The sequence below is a fragment of the Mirounga angustirostris genome, unplaced genomic scaffold, assembly GCF_029215605.1.
Source record: "Mirounga angustirostris isolate CCGP_5_RB_7025 unplaced genomic scaffold, mMirAng1.0.hap1 SCAF_4, whole genome shotgun sequence".
NCBI classification, from domain to species: Eukaryota; Metazoa; Chordata; class Mammalia; order Carnivora; family Phocidae; genus Mirounga; species Mirounga angustirostris.
The window spans coordinates 137,386,764-137,409,099 of NW_026991712.1; the positions used below are offsets into that span (position 1 = coordinate 137,386,764).

The window sequence follows — 22,336 nt, forward strand, 5'->3', positions numbered from 1 at the left end:
TCCCTCCAACCACACAAAATGAACTGGTCCACCACTGTTCTGAATCTCATCCTCTCAATTATCTCCTCTTTTGTATGTTCCACTTCTCTCTCATTACCATTTTCCCATTCTCATTATTTATGCCAGCTCAAGTCTTTCATATCTTGAGCTCCCTCTCCTTCCCTTCTAGAAAGAATTGTGTTCACTCCATGGTTCCTTTTCCTTATCTGTCATTCGTGCCTTCGCCTATTACAATCTGACTTCTGCCCAACCACCCACTGAAATTCTTCTTGTCAAGACGACCATTCAGTCCCTCAACTCTCCCAACTATATCTGTTGAAGGCCTGCTCTGAGCCAGACACTGGGAATGCAGCCATAAACAAAACAAAATCCCTGTACTTAGACTTCCCATTCGAGTAGGGGTGACAGATAATTAACTAAAAAATAAAAAATAAAATCTTTAAAAAATAATAATAATAAAATAAAATGTATAAAGTGATTACCAAGATCAAGATAATTAACACAACCTTCACCTCACATAGTTAACTTTTTTTGTGTTAAGAATCCTTAAAGTCTACTCTTGGCGGGGCGCCTGAGTGGCTCAGTCGTTAAGCGTCTGCCTTCAGCTCAGGTCATGATCCCAGGGTCCTGGGATCGAGCCCCGCATCGGGCTCCCTGCTCCGTGGGGAAGCCTGCTTCTCCCTCTCCCACTCCCCTGCTTGTGTTCCCTCTCTCGCTGTCTCTCTCTCTGTCAAATAAATAAATAAAATCTTTAAAAAAAAAAAAAAAAAAAAAAAAAAAAAAGTCTACTCTTGGCAACTTTCAAGTATTATTAACTATAGTTACCATGCTGTACGTTTGATACTCAGAACTTCTTCTTTTTAAGATTTTATTTATTATTTGACAGAGAGACACAGTGAGAGAGGGAACACAAGCGGGGGAGTGGGGGAGGGAGAAGCAGGCTTCCCGTGGAGCACAGAGCCCGATGCAGGGCTCGATCCCAGGACCCCAGGACCATGACCTGAGCAGAAGGCAGACACCTAACGACTGGGCCACCCAGGCGTCCCACTTATTCTTCTTATAACTGAAAATTTGTACCCTTTGACCCACATCATCCCATTTCCCCCTCCCCCTAGCCTCTGGCAGCCACCATTCTATTCTTTGTTTCTATGAAATCTGCCTTTTTTTTTTTTTAAGATTCCACATATAAGTGATACCATACATTATTTGTCTTTCTCTGTCTGGCTTATTTCACTTAGTATCATGCCCTCCAGTTTCATCCTGTTATAGCAAATGGCACCTAATTCTTAAACAGGGGTATTATTTTCCTACAGTTTTATCTCTGATCTGCTTTTCAAATCACTCTCTGTTCTTTGATTGAGTGATCTCAGCCCTGATTTTGGCTTTAGCAACCACTCACATGTTGATGAAGCCAAAGTTCATATTTCTAACCCATACGTCTTTTCTGAACTCCAGCCTCATGTATCCAACCATTATGCACACCTCTACTAGGATATATCCTAGGAACTTCAAACTCAATATGTCCACAGATGAGCTCATCACCTTTCCACTTGAAGAAGCTTCTTGTATAGTATTCCCTAACGAATTGGTAGGAAGTACCATCTACCTAGTTGCCCAAGCCAGAAACCTAAATGTCTTCAAAATTTGTCCCACTTCCTTTCCCTCCATTTTTGAAGAGTCATAGGAACAGTATATTCTATCTACTATCGAGCTCCGTGCCACTGCTGAATGCAGATCCTCCCCCATTTCTTGCCATTTCTTACCAGCTTGCCAGCTTCCCAACTGGTCTCCTTGCTTCCACTCTCTTAACCCCTGACCTTATTTTCTGCACTGGCTGTAGAATGATCTTTATGAAATGTATATCCACTCTTGTCACTTCTACACTTAAAATTCTCCTCATTTCCATTAGAATAAAACCCACACTTCTTAGCAAGGAACATATGGTCCTTCAAGATTAGGCTCTCCCTACCTCCCCAACCTCATAGTCCATTACTCCACATGTGCATAATATATTGCTGCTACTCTAAATCACAATTACAACTTTAATCTGTCATGTTCTCACCAATCTCCATGCCTTTGTATATGCTTCACATTCTGTACAGTCAAGGCTGGCAAAATTCTAGTCAGTCTTAAAGTCACAGCTTAACCTTACCAACCTCTTCTCACTGCCCATACCCCCAGCTGCAGCTATGTTAGGTGTTCGTTCTCTGTGTTTCATGTTGCCTTAATACTTGCATGCATCTTGGTCATTCCCTTGTAATTTTATTTATTTTGTTTTATATTATTTTATTTATTTTAGAGAGGGAGAAAGAGAGAAGCGGAGGAGAGGAGCAGAAGAAGAGAAAGAAAAAAAAATTTTTTAAAGATTTTATTTATTTATTTGAGAGAGAGTGAGAGAGAGCCCAAGTGGGGTGAAGGGCAGAGGGAGAAGCAGACTCTGCTGAGCAGGGAGCCTGATGTGGGGCTCGATTCTGGGACTATGGGATCATGACTGAGCTGAAGGCAGACACTTAATCGACTGAGCCACCCAGGTGCCCCGAGAGAGACAATCTTTTTTTTTTTTTTAAGATTTTATTTATTTATTTGACAGAGAGATAGAGAGAGAGCACAAGTAGGCAGAGCGGCAGGCAGAGAGAGAGGGAGAAGCAGGCTCTCTGCTGAGCAGGGAGCCTGACATGGGGCTGGATCCCAGGACCCTGGGATCATGACCTGAGCTGAAGGCAGATGCTTAACCGACTGAGCCACCCAAACGCCCCAAGAGAGAGACAATCTTAAATAGGTTTTATGCCCAGCATGGAGCCCGATGGGGGGCTCTTTCTCACAACCTTGAGATCATGACTGGAGCTGAAATCAAGAGTCGGATGCTTAACTGACTGAGCCACCCAGGCCCTCCTCCCTTGTAATTTGAAGTCTACTGATTTTTCTTCCCCTTATTTGTAAGCTCTTTGAGGCCAGGATCTGTGTCTTTCCTCTTCGTCCCCAGAGTCTAGCTTGGGATCTTACAATAAATGTTCTTCTGAAGACAAGGAGGGAAGAAAGAAATAACCAAATACAAGTGTGTTAAGGAAGAATACAGAAACTAGGAGGAGGATGAGGCCAGACACAATGGGGAAAATAGACCAGATGTCCTAGGGCCCCTTCCAGACTTGAACTCTGATGAGTCTCTAGAATGAGAAAACTGAAAATTAATAATGAAAGAAGACTTATGTTGTGATTCATCTCATTCATTTTGCTCCCTCTTCTCTCTGTTCTACAAAGAGAAGGAAGATATATTCAGACCCTGTAAGCCAATGGTTTTAGAGGTGCCATCATTTAATTATTTGCCTATTAAAGCCCAGCAATGCACACTTCATCCTTCTGTGCATTCTCTTCCCTATTACCTACCTTTTCATGAAGGGGGGAGGGGAGGAATAAAAGACTCATTGGAGGAATATGTGTTTGTTTAATTTGGGCCTCTCTTGTATCCTCTAATAACCCAGCAAACTGGTAACTCTTATTCCTTGCTGTATTACAAAGGATATATTATCCTGCCCATTCTACTGCCGGAGAATAATGGTGTGGGGAAGGAAGAGAAAAGGACATTATTTTTCCAGGCCTCTTTTCCAACAAAGAGGAAAAAGCTATCACCAAAGGGCTATGTGTTTTGCTAGGCACTGATTCTTTCTCTTTGGCAATATCTAAAATCCTCAGGTGAACCCAGAAATTCAACTTTTAGAAATATCTTCTACTGAACAAAAAGTATGAATAAATGAGAACATTGATATGTGACACTTTTATGCAATATTATTTGAAGGGACAAAAGACAAAAATACCAGAAACCACTTGGATATGTATTATAGGGGAATATGGAAATAAAATATGGCATATCCTAAACTATGGATATTATGCATAAAAATAATAAGTTAAATATAGATATATTTACCCAGAGAAATGTCAATGAAATATAGGTGAAAAACAGCAAGTTAGTTTATGAGTTTATACAGTTTCATGTCAAAAGAGTATGACAAGGGGCGCCTGGGTGGTTCAGTCATTAAGCATCTGCCTTCGGCTGGGTCACGATCCCAGGGTCCTGCTCAGCGGGAAGCCTGCTTCTCCCTCTCCTACTCCCCCTGCTTGTGTTCCTTCTCTCGCTTTCTCTCTCTCTGTCAAATAAATAAAATCTTTTAAAAAAAGAGTATGACAAAAATCTCTAAATATGTGAAAAAATATATATGTGTACATATATCTGCTGTATGTATACATAGATATATTTAAACACACACATAGATAAGGTTGTGAAAAGATATAAAAAGATATAAAGAGATATAAAGAAATGTTCATATTTGTTGGGGCGGGGTGGCAGATTAAGCAGAAGAGGACCTTGTTGACCGTGTCACACAATGTATTGTTTGGTTTGTTGCCTCAAGCTAGCATTACGTTTGTACTTCAAAGTGAAATCCCCAATTTAAAAGTACACACACACACACACACAGTTGAAAGATAAAAGTCTTCAACTGATGCTTTTAGTCTAAAAACCATTCTAACAAGGAGGAATCCTTTCACTCCTCTGAAAGACTCCCCTAGTTCGCTTGTTACAGCAATAGACCTGGAGAAAGAAGGGAGACCCACAGGCTAACACCCTCTGGCCGGACTGCATAATCTTCCCTTAAATTGACCAGCCTGTGGAGTAACAGCCTGGAGGGCTGTGGAAGTCCAAACTCTGGAATGGTCCATCAGAACTGGGTGTTCTCAGGGAAGGATAAAAGTAGAGAAAAGGCCGCCTGATTGCCTCTTGGCTCTTCCCCAAAGGAGTTGCTCGTGGTGGGAGTGGGGTTTTTCCATGGCAGAGGAAGAGGAAAAATCAGATCACATTTCCTACAGGCAGAGCCTTATTTATTCAGGAAGATCTTGGGGCCCTTGCTGTTCATAACAAGAGCATGCTCACTGGGTTCTGCCTTGATGTACACCGTGAGAAATCTTTTCTCTCTTTCCTCCTTTCCTTTCTTTCTTTCTTTGCTTTTTTTTTTTCCCTGGTCTTAAGTTTGTAGGTGTTCCTCCCTAAAATGCAAAGGTTCTAGAGAAGTGCCATGTGTGGCCATTATTAGACCAAGTGCAAAATGTGTTGTCATTTCCTATAATCCTCATGACATCCCTAGGAAAGATTTACTGGCTGCGTCACCTTGGATCAATCACTTAGCCCCTCTGAGCCTCCATTTTCAGCCTCTGTAAAATGGGGATAACAACACCTCTTTCACAGGTTTTTTTTTTTTTTTTTAAGATTTTATTTATTTATTTTACACAAAGAGAGAGAGAACACAAGCAGGGGGAGAGGGAGAAGCAGGCTCCCCGCTGAGCTCATAGAAGGTTTGTGAGGATTAAATAAGATAATGGATGCAAAGTATATAGCACACAACAAATGCTTGATAAATTGTTAATTTACTCAAAATACATTTCTATCTTAAGTCCTTACACTATATATGCAGCTTAACCACACAAGGATATTGCATTCCATCTGAAAAGCCGTGACAAAGAAGAATCTATGAAACTCCTGGTGCTTATATGAAGAAAACAAGACCCAGGATCTAAAATAACTGGAGAAATAGAAGGTCAAGGCTGCTCTGCAGAAGACCACTGAGCCAGATATCTCCCTGGCACAGCGCCAGGTCCGGAACCAGCAACACACAGCCAGCGGTCATGAAACTTTGATGAGACAGCCAGCCATCCGGTAGGGCAGGTGACGCCTCCAGAGCAGGCTTCCACAGCATCAGAAAGATAAATCCAAAGCACCAGCCGTCAGGAAAGAACAAGGGTGGGTTTTGAGCATTTAATCCATTCCTTTATTCAATAAACATTATAGAACACTTAGCATGTAACAGATGCGGCGCTTGGCCACTGCCCATAGAGAAAAGAGGAAGACATGGTCACTGCCCAGCGGCAGCTCTCAGTCCAGCAGGGAAGACAAGAACAAGTCTTTGCAGACAGTGGGGTAGGTGCGCAGATGGTGCGGGCCAGGTTTAGTGGAGGCACAAAGGACCAGAGAAGACGTCAGAAAATGACCCTCTTGTTTCTCAAATCGTACACTTGAGCAAGAGGCAAGATGTTCTATTTAAAAAGGACGGGGCTGAGACTCAGGGTGCAGCCTTTCTAAACCCTTCCTGCTTCTCTTCAGCTTTGCACAAATATTTTCAACTCTTTGGGCCTTCGTGTCTCAACCGAACTACATGTTTTTTAAGGTTTAGGCAGTGACCTAAGCTCTCTGTACATCTAAGCTTCCTTATCTGTAAAATGGGGCTAGTAACAATACTTCCCTCTGAGGATGAAATGGCTTCATATTGGTAAAAGTATCCAGAACAATGCCTGAGTCACATAAGCTTAAATAAAACAAATGTAACTATCCTAATGGTGGGTCACCGGGTCCGTATTGTAAACTTCTTAGCGAAAGTGTCTTCTCTTAGGAGACACTTCCAGGACCCTTACAAGCCCCAGCAGTGGGTCTTGTATCATCAGGCCATGCAGTCCACCACCCTCCTTGTTGCCACCATCTACCAACCCTTGGGCCCCTGCAGTAGCTTCTGCTCATATGGGACTATGCCCATCACAATCCCTGTGATCTCTTCACCCACAAGTCTTCCAGGATCCTGCTCTCTCTTCATCCACTGACTTGTCATGTTCTCTATCCTACCTCGGGAGCTCCTGCCCATGGGTCACACTCTCAACACTGCCATTTTGACTGTTGACAATACGGTTTATTTTTACGTTTACTTGGAGAGTTCCCACTCATCCCTAGTTTGTACAGAGCTCTGTATAAAACACAGAGTGTTAAAGAGGTCTCTAGTTTTTCTGATGAAGGGACTAAATGAGTCATAAAGTAATGGGCTGGAATAATACTGTTAATGGCAAATTAAGTAAATCAATTCCATTCCTAAAACAGACATATTTTTATTTTAGACATTTCTTAGTTGAAAGTTGTAGTCCTAGGAGATGGAACAGGTAGTCTCTAATATTAAATGAATGGATGGAGTTGGGGAGAGCCTTTGTATTCAGTCGTTCAAAAAAAAAAAAGAATCTATGTATGTCAAGATTTTACTACTGCAAGAGACAGAAAATCTGCTAAAATTTAAGTAAGTCCCTGTCTTCACTTCTAAAATATTCTAAATAAATTCTATTCTAATTTTTTTCTAAATAAAATTATTCCTCTACTCCCTCTTCCTGTCTTCACCAACCTTCCTTACTCTTCATCATGACCTTCGTCTCCCGTGGGTATCACCTGGAGAGGAGAGAAGGAACTCCTCTATCTTCGGCCCTCGCTTTACGGGATTGGGCTCCTCCCTGAATCAGCTAGGAGCCTTGGGACCCTGCTGCAGCCCACCCTCAGATTCCAGCCTTCCAGAATCCTGATCTACTACCCAGCCTCTGCAACTGCATGAGGACTCCAAATTTCTCATTTATACTTGAATTCCTCACTGGGACTAAGAGCTCTTCTCTGAACCTCCGTCTATTTATTTGGGTCTTCACATCCTGCTTACCCCTTGCTGGAGTCCCAGCTGTCACTGGTTGTGAGACCTGGGACAAGTAACCTTAGCTTTCTGACTCTCCATCTTATTCTTTTTTTTTTTTTTTCAGTTCAATATATTTCATTCATTTTCAAGTACTTAACGATTTATGCTTCTCTTTCTCTGTAATCAAAGGAATAAATTGAGATGCCAAAACCATGTTTTCCTGTGGGGCTTTCAACAGGGATAGAACCTGGTAGAGCTGAGATTGAAAGAATGCTACCATAATGAACTAACCAACTTAAAAAAAAAAAAAAGGAAGGAGGGACAGAAGGAAAGAGGGGAGGAAGGAAGGCCGGAAGGAGGGAAGGAAAAAGAATCTCTATTTTCTGCACCTCTTCAGGGCTGTTGAGAGGATATAATGTAGTGTGATGGGTAGACACTGGTGTGGATATAGATTAGGATATAAATAGAGATACCTAAGTATTTAAGAAACATTAGTTCTCTTCTCTGCCTGCCTTTCAGTCATCTCTGCCATGTCCATTGCTTCAAGCTTCCTTGAGTCTCCATAAAAACCTGGGTTCCCCATTCCTTCAAAGACAGTCCTATGTGTCTTCCAGGCCCTCTCCCTTCATCTTCCTTCCCAGCCTGCACCACGGAGGCCCATAACAAGATCGCTGGGTGATTCCTGAGTGCACTGCAGTTTGAAAAGCACTTCACTAGATTATTCATTGGGGTTCAACGCAAAGTCATCACCTCTATGCAAGTGCCACTGATGCTTCTATCCAACCTGTCCACTTACTTCCATCTGGGCACTATTATTTACTTTCTCCTGGCTTCCCCATCTACCCAGCCACTCACCCATCCATCTATCCATGCCTCCACCCACCCATGCCTCCATCCATCCTTGAGTCTGCAAGCACAATGAGGGCTTATTATGGCAAGACACTCTCCTTACTGATGAAGATAAAAAGACAAATCAACCACACACATTCCTTTCCCTCAGAGAGCTCCAGTCTTGTGGAGAAGGTAGCTAGTTCATAGACAATTACAAGATAATGATGAGTGCTATTTGTTCAGCAGTCACAAATATTTACTTTTTGCTAGGATAACAGTTTGGATGGGAAGCTAGGGAGCACAAAGAGGGGGGCACCCCACTCAGCCAAGGAGATCAGCATTGACATCCAAGCTGCACTAATCCTTTAAGTCTCAGCCTACACATTCCTCCTCCAGGAAGCCTTCTCTGAAAACCCTCTGTCAGGTGCTCTATGCTCTATTCCACAAGAATCAGCCTGCCAAAATGTCAAGGAGATACATCCCCAGTCTTGGAACAGCATATGCAAAAGTCTGCAGGCCGATAAGATCATGGAGCATGTGGTATGTATATTAATATATCCCCTACATTGCCATGATTTCTGTACACATCTCTCTCCCCTACTCATCTGTGAGTTCCATAAGGACAGGAGCTATGACTTGTTGACCTCTGTATTTCCAGCACCTACCATAGTGCCTGGCATATAGTAGGTGCTCAATAAATATATGGACAGGACAACAACAGGAAGATAGGTTTGGAGAGGAATTTCTTCTGGAGTTAGTTCGTTGTGCATCATCTTGGACTCCCTTCTAGAGCAGTAGGATAAGATCACACAGAGAAAATAGGCTTTGGTTTAAAATTTAAAAAACAGATTTTTTTAATTAAGGGGAAAAATTATGAATTATAGCAGGTATCTGAGTCCTCTGTGAGCTAAAATTATCATTTAAAATATCTGTCTCATCCATTGGTAACAGTCAAAAGGGTGGAGAGGAGAAAGTTCAACTGTGGCCAAATAGTAAAACATGAGCATATGTTTTTGGTTTCGTTGCCTCTCCAGTTTCAAGTCCAAGGGCACATATGTCCTTCACTAGAGACTCACGTACGTGACTGAGTTACAGCCCCTGTGTTACATTTCTTCTGTAGATAGCACAGAGTACGGTGCCTCTTCTGCTCATTGCTGAGAAGGGAGCCTGAGGTCGGCTGGTTTGTTCTGGTTAGGTGAGCTAAATTTGAGAGGACTTAACTCCACTCCCTTTTAAAAATTCTACCAGGATTATGAACTTTAGAGTCAAACAGACATTACAAATCTTCTAGCTCACCAGTTTCCAACTTGCAGTCCTTGGTTCCATTAGAGTTATTGCAAGAGGTCCATGAATCTATATTGGCACCCCGCGCTGGGTGTAGACTGAATTATGGTTACACCTTGCCCAAATAGGTTCTATTTTACAAATCATAGTATAGTGGTTTAGAACACTGACTCTGGAGCCCGACTGCCTGGGTTGGAATCTCAGCTCTACCATTACAAGCCATGTGCCTTCAGGCAAGACATGTTTTGTGCCTCAGTTTTCCCATCTGTAAAATGGGTATAATAATCATACCTCTCTCATAAGATTAAACGAGCTAATATTTATATAATGCTTAGCATAGCATCTGAAACATAACAAGCAGTATATAAATGTCTGTTTAATTAAAACAGAAAATTAAACTGGTTGTGGCGTATTATAACTGCAATGATAATTGTTTGTACACATACTTCAAATTGTCTATAAGGGCATAGGAAAACCATGTTGGCCTTTTTCTTAATGACATTGACAGTGCTGGGAGAGCAGGTAGGACAGGGTACTTAATGGACACTATTATGTGGGGTAGGCTCTCCACCTCTTTCCTCACTGCATCCCTCTGCTCAAGAAGCTATTATGGCTCCCTATTGCTTACTGCAGCAAATCCAGGAGCTTCAAGGCCTCGGTAACCTGTCCACATTTGGCCTCTCTGTCCCATGCATTCTCAACAAGGGCAATATCGCCCCCAAGGGAGGAAATATTGGTTCTTTGTTGGGGATTGAAAAAAAAATCTTCCTCTTTTTATGTCTATAGCACACACACAGATCCACAGTACATAACTGATATACATTGTATCTGTGGTATTAAAATTTCACTGGAGACAAGTAATTAAGAAAAAATTCTAAAAAGGTTTCTGGGCAATAATGAATAAAACTTTAAGAAACACTGATCTAGATTTATTTCCCTCAAGAGAAAGAACACTCACAGCATAAAGAGTTGAGGAAATCATTTTGTATTTTCTTTGGTTCTAGGCTTCCTGAGGAGTAAAGTGAAGGAGATTGACCCATGACCTCTGAGGCCCTTTTCAGCCCTGACAGTAGATGCCCCCAAGAATCGGGTGCGCACAAGGTGACTTACATACTCACCCAGAGACTTTGCCCCTTCACGAGTGAATTTCCTTCCCACCCACTGGCCTTTATTTACTCTTGCCGTTCCCCTCCCCCACATTCCCAGAACTTCTGTCTTCTCCTCCCTTTTTGAGGCCCCACCTCCTCTAGGTGTCGCCTCCTGTCATAACCCTGCCACCTCCCAAGCAGTGCTGGCGAGGCTGTGTGAGCTGGGATTTGAGTGATGGGTGGTTTCTGAGAGCCCTAGGAAATGAGATTTCTGACTGCCCCCCAGCACGGTGCTCGGCATGAAAGAGACAATAAGTATTTACTGAGTGAAAAATGTATGAATGCATGAGTGAATGAATTATATTTCTGTATCTTTCTCTTTGCTCCTCCCCATCCCTATGCATAATGTTCAAAGCGGCAAAAAACCAAAACAAAATGAAACAACACACACACACACACACACACACCCCAAAACCACTGGACAGGGAAGGTTGCTGTAGTTTGGGTTTCTCCGGAGGCAAACCATGAGACAAGGATCTGACTGTGAATGGTATATTTGGGAGGTGACCCTGGGAAACACTGGTAGAGGAGTGGAGAAGTGAGATCAGGAAGGAACAGATACCCAAAAAAAGTTGTGATATTAAGCAAGTCACCACTATAGACAGCCAGAGCTTAATTTGACTGGAGAATTCTGGGAAGCAATGTAGTGACCCTCACAAGAGAGGAAGGGGGTACTTATCCACCAAGTTCCACTAGACAATGGTTGAGAGCTGTTCCCAGGGGCACTAACTCCCTGGTAGTTCCAGCCTACAGCAGTTGAGGGCATATGGTCACTGGCATCTAGAGAACGCCCTCTAGCAAAGAGACCTGGGCACTGAGAGTTCGCTTCAGGCCAGAGACCATGGAAGCAATTAAGGCCCAGGGATATGGGGGGACCTTCAGCATCTGCTACGGGGGTACGGTGAGGAGGGAGAGAGAAGGTCTGCTTGAACCTTTCCTTTCTCCCCTTCTCCAGGTCTTAAGCACAATCCATCCCAAACTGATAGACTCTCTTACTTACATAAGACACCTTGCATTTTTAAATTTTTCTTTCACCTCTCTGAGGCATCAACCCAAAGGGGATACCCCTGCAATATTGCACAGCTCCAGAAGGGGGCGCAATGTCCATCCCTGGATGGGGTTCCTGGAATTAGGAGGTGTCCTGCGTGAGAGGCAGGGAGGGCCCCAATGCTGGTTGTGGAGGCGTATTACTCTGTCTCCATTTGACAGCTAAAGAGACCTGCAGCACCCTGTAATCAGGGACAGAATGGGTGAGGAGATAAGCACTTCCACAGAGGCGCTGTGTTTAGGATGTTGTGGTCTGGTTATGCCCGGGGCTCTAGTCCTCCAGGTCCTTCCTGTCCGCTAGGACCCACCAAACCTAAGCCACTCCTGGCCCCACACTGCCCCCTGGGCAGCTCTGAGCAAGGTCAGAGGCAGAGAAACACAGCCCCCAACACTCCATCCCACGCAGAATTGGGCAGGAAAGGCCCGAGCCTTAGACACCAGCTTCCTGTAAGGCTGCAGACAAACCACGTAGCTTCTCGACCCTCCTTTGCTGCGCGTATGAAATGGTTCGACCCTCCTGTTGACACTGACAGATAAGGCACAAGAAGGTGTTTTGTCAGACTGCAAAGGGCTGTACAAAGTATTATCGCTGGTCATGACTAACATCTCCTTCCTGTAGCCCCTGGGGTGCCTGTGCCAGAGCCACACAATAGCGCTTCCGCTTTCTCCATCACTGCTTCTCAGCGGCCTCGCCCGCGGCGGGCGCCATGTTCTTTCCTGTGTCCGCGCGTGCCTGCGAGCCGGTGCTCTGCTTCTGTCCCTGTCCTGCCAGTTCCTCCCCACTCAACTCTCAGGACTCCTCCCGTGACACTTCTTCAAGGCATTCTTCTTTTAAGTAGGCTGCACATCCACTGCAAAGCCCAACGCGGGTCCTGAACTCATGCCCCTAAGATCAAGACCCGAGCTGAGGTCAAGGACCAGACCCTTAACCAACTGAGCCACCATCAGGTTGACACCATCCTCTTCCGTGGGAGTAGGATGTCCCACCTCTGCATGCCCAGTGCTCCCTGAACTCCCCTTTGTTGTTTGCTGCCTTCTTTGTCTCCTCCACCCAAATGGAAACTCCTGCAAAGCACCAGGACCTTGTTAGTCTGCTAGGGCTGCTATGACAAAATACCACAGACTGGTGGGCTTAAACAACAGAAATGTATTTTCTCACAGTTCTGGAGGCTGGAAGCCCAAGATCGAAGTTGTCAGCAGGGCCGGTTTCTCTGAGGCTTCTCTCCTTGGCTTGCAGATGGCTGCCTTCTGGCTGGGTCCTCATAAGGTCCCTCCTTTGTGTAGGCCCTTGCTATCTCTTGGTGCATCCAAATTTCCTCTTCTAATGAGGACACAAGTCAGATTGGATTATGGCCCACTCTGTTGGCCTATTTTAACTTGATCACTTCTTTCAAGGCCTTATTTCCAATTATAGTCACATTCTGAGATACTAGAGGCTAGGGCTTCAATGAATTTGGGAGGATATAATCTGGCCCATAACAGTATGTGCACATGTTCTCTTTTCAGCAACCCCAGCCAACAACTAAGCAGGGTGGGGATACTAGGGCCTCACTGGTTTTGCCCAATGGGGGACTCTTCTAATGGGCAATCTTTGTTCCAGAGATTCCCTGTAGGTTGTCCAAGACTTTCTCAGATCTAAATCGTGGCCTGAGCCTCTTCTAGCACAAGCCTGCTCTTCCCTCCTTGTGTCTTCTACAGGCATTATCCCCAGCAAACCTCTTGCACTAGTAATTCTGGTTCAGTGGACCCTACTGACAGAGTTTTACACACACACACACACACACACACACGTAAAGAACCCATGGGTATGACTAACAACTAAGCCCTCCATGCAGCATGGAAAGACCTACTCAGTTAGCTAACTAACAGAGGCTAAGTGCCTAGTCTGTGCAGGAACATTGTTCCTATCCCTCAACAAAGCCCTGTCTAATGAGGAAGACAGAGAGGAAAACAAGCCAGCAAAATACAGTGTGATATCTTTGTGTATACATGCATGCTTCTAATTGTTTAAGTAAATAGAAACTTCTAATGAGTTCCCAATGTTCTCATCCTACTGTTTTCTTTAGTTGGGTGAACATCCTCCTGCAATCTTGTTCTTGTTTATTATTTTGCTTTGCAAAGTCTTCTACTTCTGACACAACAAATTTAAACTTGAATGCACATCCAATTGGGGAATTCTAATAAATTCTAAGTTGGGGATTTGAATTAATGAGTTCCTGAATAACAGAGTTGATTATATTGTCCTTAGTATTCCAGTTGCTGGTGTTTTGTTGGTTTTGGCCCTGGAATGACTGATAAGCAGCAGATCTAATGATGACAGTAATGACTGAGGTCCAGAAATAATAAGACTTAAGCCATAGTCATATTAAAGCCAATAATAATAATAAGCATCTACCCATACATTAAAGACTTAGCTCATTAATTGTACCTGTAACCTAAGAAACCACAGCAAGAGACTGCTGAGAGGAGAACCAAGAACACAACAGAGAAGCCAATATTCTGTAGCATCACAGTTGGATTTTCTCTGTTCTAAGAAACTCTAAAAGGATTTGTTGCCACACTTGGGGAGTTCACAGCAAGGTAGAAGTTGAGCCACATATTAGGTTTCTGAATCACTTATAAAAGGGCCTGAATTGTCTCTTTGACACAGAAGTATCTATGTATGCCAGAGCTCCTGGCATTTTATGTACATTTGCATATTATATTGTACATTATAGTTTTATATATTATTTGTTATAGATCACATATTGTGAATATATATCATATATATATATATCCATTTTTTAAAAATCTGGGTCCCTGTTCTCAGGGCTGTGTGGGAAGTCCAGCACCTCCCTGAGACTTCTGGGGGCTTGCTCTTCCTAAGAGGGTGGCTGGAAGTCTCCTTCTATAGCTCACTTGGCCTCCCTGACACTTGCTTGATTCCTCTTGTCCATCCTGCACCCCATCAAGCCTCAGAGGTTGCTGTCCCTTCTGACCCTTTGCACCCCTGCATCCCCATATCTTTTTCCCCTTCACTCTTCATAGCAGTACCAACACTTCCTGACTGTATAAGAATAACCAAAGCAGGTAAAGGGCAGCACGAGTCAACTAAAGAATTCCTCTAAATCAACAATAAAAGACAACCAGTTTTTTTAAAAATGGAGAAAAGAACCAGCCCAGAGATGAGAGTGAAGACTTCACTTACTAAATCTCTCTGAAAGAAATGGAAAAAAGAAAAAAAAAAATGGAAAAAGGGCTCAAAGTGAAATGGTTTACCCAAGGCCACAGAAAGGGTTGATGGCAGAGGAAGGAGAATTACTCAAGCTTTCCTAATTCCTGCTTGAGCCCTTCACCCTATCCCCCACCCCTACCACCAAATACCTGCCCAAGTCAGGTTGCTTCAGGACCACTGAACCTTCCAGAATTTCTGCACTGATTAGTCAGCAGTGGAAAATCTGAAGAGATGCAAGTAGGAAAAAGAAACTAAACCAGGCCAGAAGAGCAATGCAACAGGCATGATGGGGGTCAAGTCCTCCTATTCCATCTTCATTTCCTGTGACAGGAAACACAGTCCCTGACATCCAGGCAGACTCTGAGCCTGTGAGCATGAGGAAGCTGGCCGAAGACATGGGTGAGCCGGCACTCGAGGGGACAGAAGGACAGACAGAGGTAGGCACCCCAGACAGGGAAGCTAGCAACCAACCTGAGGGCAATGATGGGACCCCTTCGTCTTGAGTCTGACCATGCCCACGGAGGGTTATTAAAGAGACCTGCTGTCCCCACCTGGTCAGGGAGCCCTGGCACTGGTCCAGGAGCCTCTTCTCTGAGCCCCTGTCCCAGGCAGGCCAGGCCAGAGTGAAAAGGCACTCCCAGAGGCCCGTGTGGTCCCCTACCCTGGGAAAGCTCTCCAACTGCACCCTCAGGCTCCACTCGCCCACCACCTCCTCACCCTGCCCTGGTACACTTTCAAGACCCTGTAGTTGCAGGATGTTATTGATTAGAGGGCACCTGGGTGAGCAGTACAAGAATGCGCCTCCCCAAGTGGCCTGGGCAGGAACCACATCCCAGCTCTGCCCTGACTTCTCCAAGCCCAACCTTCTGGGTCAAGAACTTGTATCCCCCTTAAAAAAAAAAAAAAACCACTTCTAACCTTTTTTAAAACTTTAAACCTTTTATCAACAGAGAGGGAGGGAACTGATTTTTTTTTTTTTTTTGGAAGGCATTGTAAGCTAACCTGACCATCTTTGCAACTCTGCATTTCCCTCATGCAGCTCCACAGACCCACTTCTAGGGAAGGGGTTTTGTGCTCAAAACTGTCTGATCAACCCTCAGTCCTTTCTAGCAAGATAAGTGACACCTAGGACCCAGGAAATAAATGCTGATGATTTGTGGGGGAAAAAATAAGTAAAAATAAAAATGGATAAGACTTGATTTCAAAATAGACATTTCAAAAAAGAGGACATACCAATCACTAGTAAGCACATGAAACAGTATCCATAGGTGTTCATGTAAATACCCTGTAAATTTCTTTGGCTACCTCATCATTCATCAGGGAAACACAAAACCAAAGAAGATGTGATATATATGCACAATAGAATATTATTACTCAGCCATCAGAAAGGATGAAATCTTACCATTTACATTGATGTGGATGGAACTGGAGGGTATTATGCTGGGTGAAATAAGTCAATCAGAAAAAGACAATTATCATATGGTTTCACCTATATGAGGAACATAAGAAACCACAGAGGATCATAGGGGAAGGGAGGGAAAAATGGAATAGGAAGAAATCAGAGAGGGAGACAAACCATGAGAGACTCTTGGCTATGGGAAAGAAACTGAGGGTTGCTGGAGGGGAGTTGGGTGGGGGGATGGGGTAGCTGGGTGATGGGCATTAAGGAGGGCATATGTTGTGATGAGCACTGGGTGTTATATGCAACTGATGAAATACTGAACTCTACATCTGAAACTAATGATGTTCTATATATTGGCTAATTGAATTTAAATTAAAAAAAAAATCAAACCATGGGAGGTGCCTGGCTGGCTCAGTCAGTAGACCATGCGACTCTTGGTCGTGAGTTCGAGCTCCATGTTGGATAGAGATTACTTAAAATAAATAAATTAAGAGATTACTTAAAATAAATAAATAAATAAAATTAACGACAATAACAACAACAAATATGGGAATGCCATTTCAAAGCAACCAGAATGGCTAAATTTTAAAGGGATGACAAAATAGCAAGTGTTAGCAATGATGCAGAGCACCTAGAACTTGCATACGTTGCTAGTGGGAGTATATGATGGTACAGTCCATTTGATAAACTGTTCGGCAGTTTACTGTAAAGAAATATACCCACCCTAAACCCCAGGAATTCCAGTTCTAAGCATACCCAAGAGAGAGAAAATGTATGTCCACAAAAGACTTGTGCAAGAACATTCATAGCATCTTTATTCATAACAGTGAAACCTGTAAGCAAACCAAATGTCAGTCCAGAGGAGAATGGCTAAGCCAATTATGGTATTTTTGTACATTGAAACATAATGAGAAGAAGAAGAAGAAGAACTACTGATATACATATGAACATTGATGAATCTCAAAAATATTATATTGAGCAAGACACAGATGAGTACATACTGTTTGATTCCATTTGTAAATTTCTATATGAAATTCAAAAACAGAACTAATCTATGCTGATAGATATCAGAATATCTGTTACCTAGGGTGAGGTGGGACAAAGTGACAAGAAAGGGACACTTTCCGGGTAATGGGGAGGTTCTCTATCTTAATTAGGATGGTGGTTAAAAGAGGATAAACAGGGGCGCCTGGGTGGCTCAGCCGTTAAGCGTCTGCCTTCAGCTCAGGTCATGATCCCAGGGTCCTGGGATGGAGTCCCACATCGGGCTCTCTGCTCTGAGGGAAGCCTGCTTCTCCCTCTCCCACTCCCCCCTGCTTGTGTTCCCTCTCTCGCTGTGTCTCTCTCTGTCAAATAAATAAATAAAATCTTAAAAAAAAAAGAGGATAAACAATTGTCAAAACTGATTGAACAGTACACCTAAGATCTGTGCAATATATTGCATTAATTTATACTTTAAAAATCCTCATGCCTAGGCTACATCCTAGTCTAATTAATCAGAGTTTCTGGGGACAGAATGTAGGCACCAGTATTTTTTAAAATCTTCCCCAACAAGGGCCTCACCTTCCATGACTGAAAATTCCACCATGGCGTTTCCATTAAAACACAAAACTAAACAAAATAAAACACTCTCGGGGCACCTGGGTGGCTCAGATGGTTAAGTGTCTGCCTTTGGCTCGGGTCATGATCCCAGGGTCCTGGGATCGAGCCCCACATCAGGCTCCCTGCTCAGAAGCAGGGAGCCTGCTTCTCCCCCTCCCTCTGCTTCTCCCCCTGCTCATGTTCTCTCTCTCTGTATCTCTGTGTCTCAAATGAATAAATAAAAAAATCTTAAAATAAAATAATCTTAAAATAAAATAATCTTTGTATTTTTTAAAGGTGCCAAGTCAAACCAGAATCAAGTTAAAAAAATACTATTTTTCCCCTATTCCATTCATATTTTTTAATGGATGAAGAGGAAAGGAACTAACACTTACTGAGCATCTACCATGTGCCAGGCAGTATACTCTGTGCTTTATACTCATCATCTAATCTTTGGAACAATCCTTTTGGTAATTATTATCTACGTTTTGGAAAAGAAATCCTGAGAGTCCATAAAGATAGGTAATGTGGCTGGCGGGGGGAAGATGGCGGAGGAGTAGGGGACCCTATTTCCACTGGTCCCCGGAATTGAGCTGGATATCTACCAGACCACTCTGAGCACCCACGAAACCAGCCTGAGATGTAAGATCTGGATCTCTACAAACAGAATATCGCAGGCAGTTGGTTTTGAGGTACGAAGCGGAGAGCCGTGATTCTGCGGGCAGATATCGGAGGATAAACGGCAGCGGGAGGGAGCCTGGACCTGGGGATCCGACACCGCCGGTGAGTGACAGCCTCACACGCTGGGGACGGGGCACAGACTCGCAGACCGGTAGCGGCAGGGAAAGGACTCTAGGGCAGCCCCCGGGGTGGAAACCCGGAGCTGCGGGGTCGTGCCTGCGAACTGCACCCCCCAGGATGGAAACCCGGAGCGGAGGGATCGCCCCTGTGAACTGCAGCCCCCCGGGCGGAAACCCAGAGAGGCGGGGTCGCGTGCGCAAACTGGGAGCGGCTGGCGGTTTTAGAAGCACCAAGGGCAGAGGCCTGCCCCGACCTGGAGGCAGGACTGGGGGCACTGCGGAGGGGCGCACAACCCAGGCCGCTGCAGTTTATAGCAGCACGGACAGAAACGGAGACAGTGTGGCCTGGGAGCTCACTGAAGAACAGACTGCGATCTCTCTGCTCTGAGGCAGAGGGTTGGAAACTCTCTTCTGCTCTGACTCGTGGAAGAAATGCGGAAAGCCGCCAGGGAAAGGCGCCAGAGAACAAAAGCCCCCAAAACTGACTCCCGCTGAGCCCATCCCCCCCACAGGGGGGCAGGGCAACTCGGCCCAAACAGGGTTGCCTGAGTAACAGCGCAGCAGGCCCCTCCCACAGAAGACAGGCTGGGAAAACAAGAGGCCAGCAACCCTAAGGTCCCAAGAAAACAGGTGCATCTTGCTTGGGTTCTGGTCAATAAATTGGACTCTATACATTCCCTCAAACACCCATCAACAGAATGACTAGGAGGAGGAGCCCCCAAAATAGAAAAGACTCAGAGATTATGACTTATGCTGCAGATCTACAAATGGATGCAGATATAACCAAGATGTTGGAGATGGAATTCAGGCTAGCAATTGTGAAGACAATGGCTAGAATGGAGAAATCAATTAATGTCAACACAGAGTCTCTAAGGGCAGAAATGAAAGCTGAATTGGCAGAACTTAAAAATGCTTTCAGTGAGGGGCGCCTGGGTGGCTCAGTTGGTTAAGCGACTGCCTTCGGCTCAGGTCATGATCCTGGAGTCCCGGGATCGAGTCCCGCATCGGGCTCCCTGCTCGGCAGGGAGTCTGCTTCTCCCTCTGACCCTCCTCCCTCTCATGCTCTCTGTTTCTCATTCTCTCTCTCTCAAATAAATAAAATCTTTAAAAAAAAATGCTTTCAGTGAGATCCAATCCAGTCTAGATAATCTAACAGCTAGGGTAACTGAGGCAGAAGAACAAATATGTGACCTGGAAGACGATATAATAGATAAAAAGGGAAAAGAGGAGGTCAGGGAAAAACAACTCAGAATCCATGAAAATAGAATCAGAGAAATAAGTGACACCATGAAGCATTCCAATGTCAGAATAATTGGAATCCCGGAGGGAGTGGAGAGAGAGAGAGGACTAGAAGATGTATTTGAGCAAATCTTAGCTGAGAACTTCCCTAATCTGGGGAATGAAAAAACATTCGCATCCTAGAGGCAGAGAGGACCCCTCCCAAGATCAGGGAAAACAGGCCAACACCCCGGCATGTAATAGTAAAACTTGCAAATCTTAGAACCAAGGAAACCACCTTAAGGGCAGTTAGGGGGAAGAGATTCCTTACGTACAGAGGGAAGAACATCAGAATAACGTCAGACCTATCCACAGAGACCTGGCAAGCCAGAAAGGCCTGGCAAGACATATTCAGTGTACTAAATGAGAAGAACATGCAGCCAAGAATACTTTATCTGGCAAGGCTTTCATTTAGAATGGATGGAGAGATGCAGAGCTTCCACAACCGGCAGAAACTGAAAGAATATGTGACCACTAAGCTGGCCCTGCAAGAAATATTAAGGGGGTTCTATAAAAGGAGAAAGACCCCAAGAGTGATATACAACAGAAATTTACTGGGACAATCTATAAAAACAACGTCTTCACAGGCAACATGATGACAATTCATATCTTTCAATAATCACTCTCAACGTGAATGGCCTAAACTCTTCCATAAAACAGCACAGGGTTGCAGATTGGATAAAAAGACAGGACCCATCCATATGCTGCCTACAAGAGACTCATTTTGAACCTAAAGATACATCCAGACTGAAAGTGAAGGGATGGAGATCCATCTTCCATGCCAGCAGACCTCAAAAGAAAGCTGGGGTAGCAATTCTTATATCAGACAAATTAGATTTTAAACTAAAGTCTGTAATTAGAGACATGGAAGGACACTATATCATTCTTAAAGGGTCTATCCAACAAGAAGATCTAACAATTGTAAATATCTATGCCCCCAACATGGGAGCAGCCATCTACTTAAGCCAACTGTTAACCAAAATAAAGAGTCATATTGATAACAATACATTAATTGTAGGAGACCTCAATACTCCACTCTCAGCAATGGACAGATCATCTAAGCAGAAAATCAACAAGGAAACAAGAGCTTTGAATGATACATTGGACCAGATGGACCTCATAGATATTTACAGAACATGCCACCCTAAAACAACAGAATACTCATTCTTCTTGAGCACACATGGAACTTTCTCCAGAATAGACCACAAACTGGGGCACAAATCAGGTCTCAACTGATACCAAAAGATTGAGATTATTCCCTGCATATTCTCAGACCACAATGCTTTAAAACTGGAACTCAATCACAAGAAAAAATTTGGCAGAAATTCAAACACTTGGAAGCTAAAGACCACTCTGCTCAAGAATGTTTGGGTCAACCAGGAAATCAAAGAAGAACTTAAACAATTCATGGAAATCAATGAGAATGAAAACACATCGGTCCAAAACCTATAGGATACTGCAAAGGCGGTCCTAAGGGGGAAATACATAGCCACCCAAGCCTCACTCAAAAAAACAGAAAAATCCTGAATTCACCAACTAACTCTACACCTTAAAGAACTAGAGAAAAAGCAACAAACAATGCCTAAGCCACACATTAGAAGAGAAATAATTAAAATTAGAGCAGAAATCAATGAATTAGAAACCAGAAACACAGTAGATCAGATCAATGAAACTAGAAGCTGGTTCTTTGAAAGAATTAATAAGATCGATAAGCCACTGGCCAGACTTATCCAAAAGAAAAGAGAAAGGACCCAAATTAATGAAATTATGAATGAAAGGGGAGAGATCACGACTAACACCAAGGAAATAGAAACAATTATTAGAAATTATTATCAACAACGATATGCCAATAAACTGAGCAATCTGGATGAAATGGAGGCCTTCCTGGAAACCTATAAGCTGCCAAGACTGAAACAGGAAGAAATTGACAACCTGAATAGGCCAATAACGAGTAACGAGATTGAAACAGTGATCAAAAACCTCCCAAAGAACGAGTCCAGGGCCTAATGGATTCCCTGGGGAATTCTACCAAACATTCAAAGAATTAATAATACCTATTCTACTGAAGCTGTTTCAAAAAATAGAAACAGAAGGAAAACTTCCAAACTCATTCTATGAGGCCAGCATTACCTTAATCCCCAAACGAGGCAAAGACCCCATCAAAAAGGAGAATTTCAGACCGATATCCCTGATGAATATGGATTGCAAAATCCTCAACAAAATCCTAGCTAATAGGATCCAACAATACATTAAAAGGATCATCCACCACAACC

The 22,336-nt window shown here is 43.6% G+C and overlaps 1 protein-coding gene and 1 pseudogene across 1 annotated transcript in view; one reads left to right on the forward strand and one right to left on the reverse strand.

Moving 5' to 3' along the window:
* AK4 (adenylate kinase 4) overlaps window positions 1-22,336 on the reverse strand; it is a 126,577-nt gene that overhangs the window by 88,535 nt on the left and 15,706 nt on the right. The gene's annotated exons all lie outside the window — the stretch shown is intronic.
* Window positions 15,286-15,553, forward strand: LOC123859526 (cAMP-dependent protein kinase inhibitor gamma-like; annotated as a pseudogene).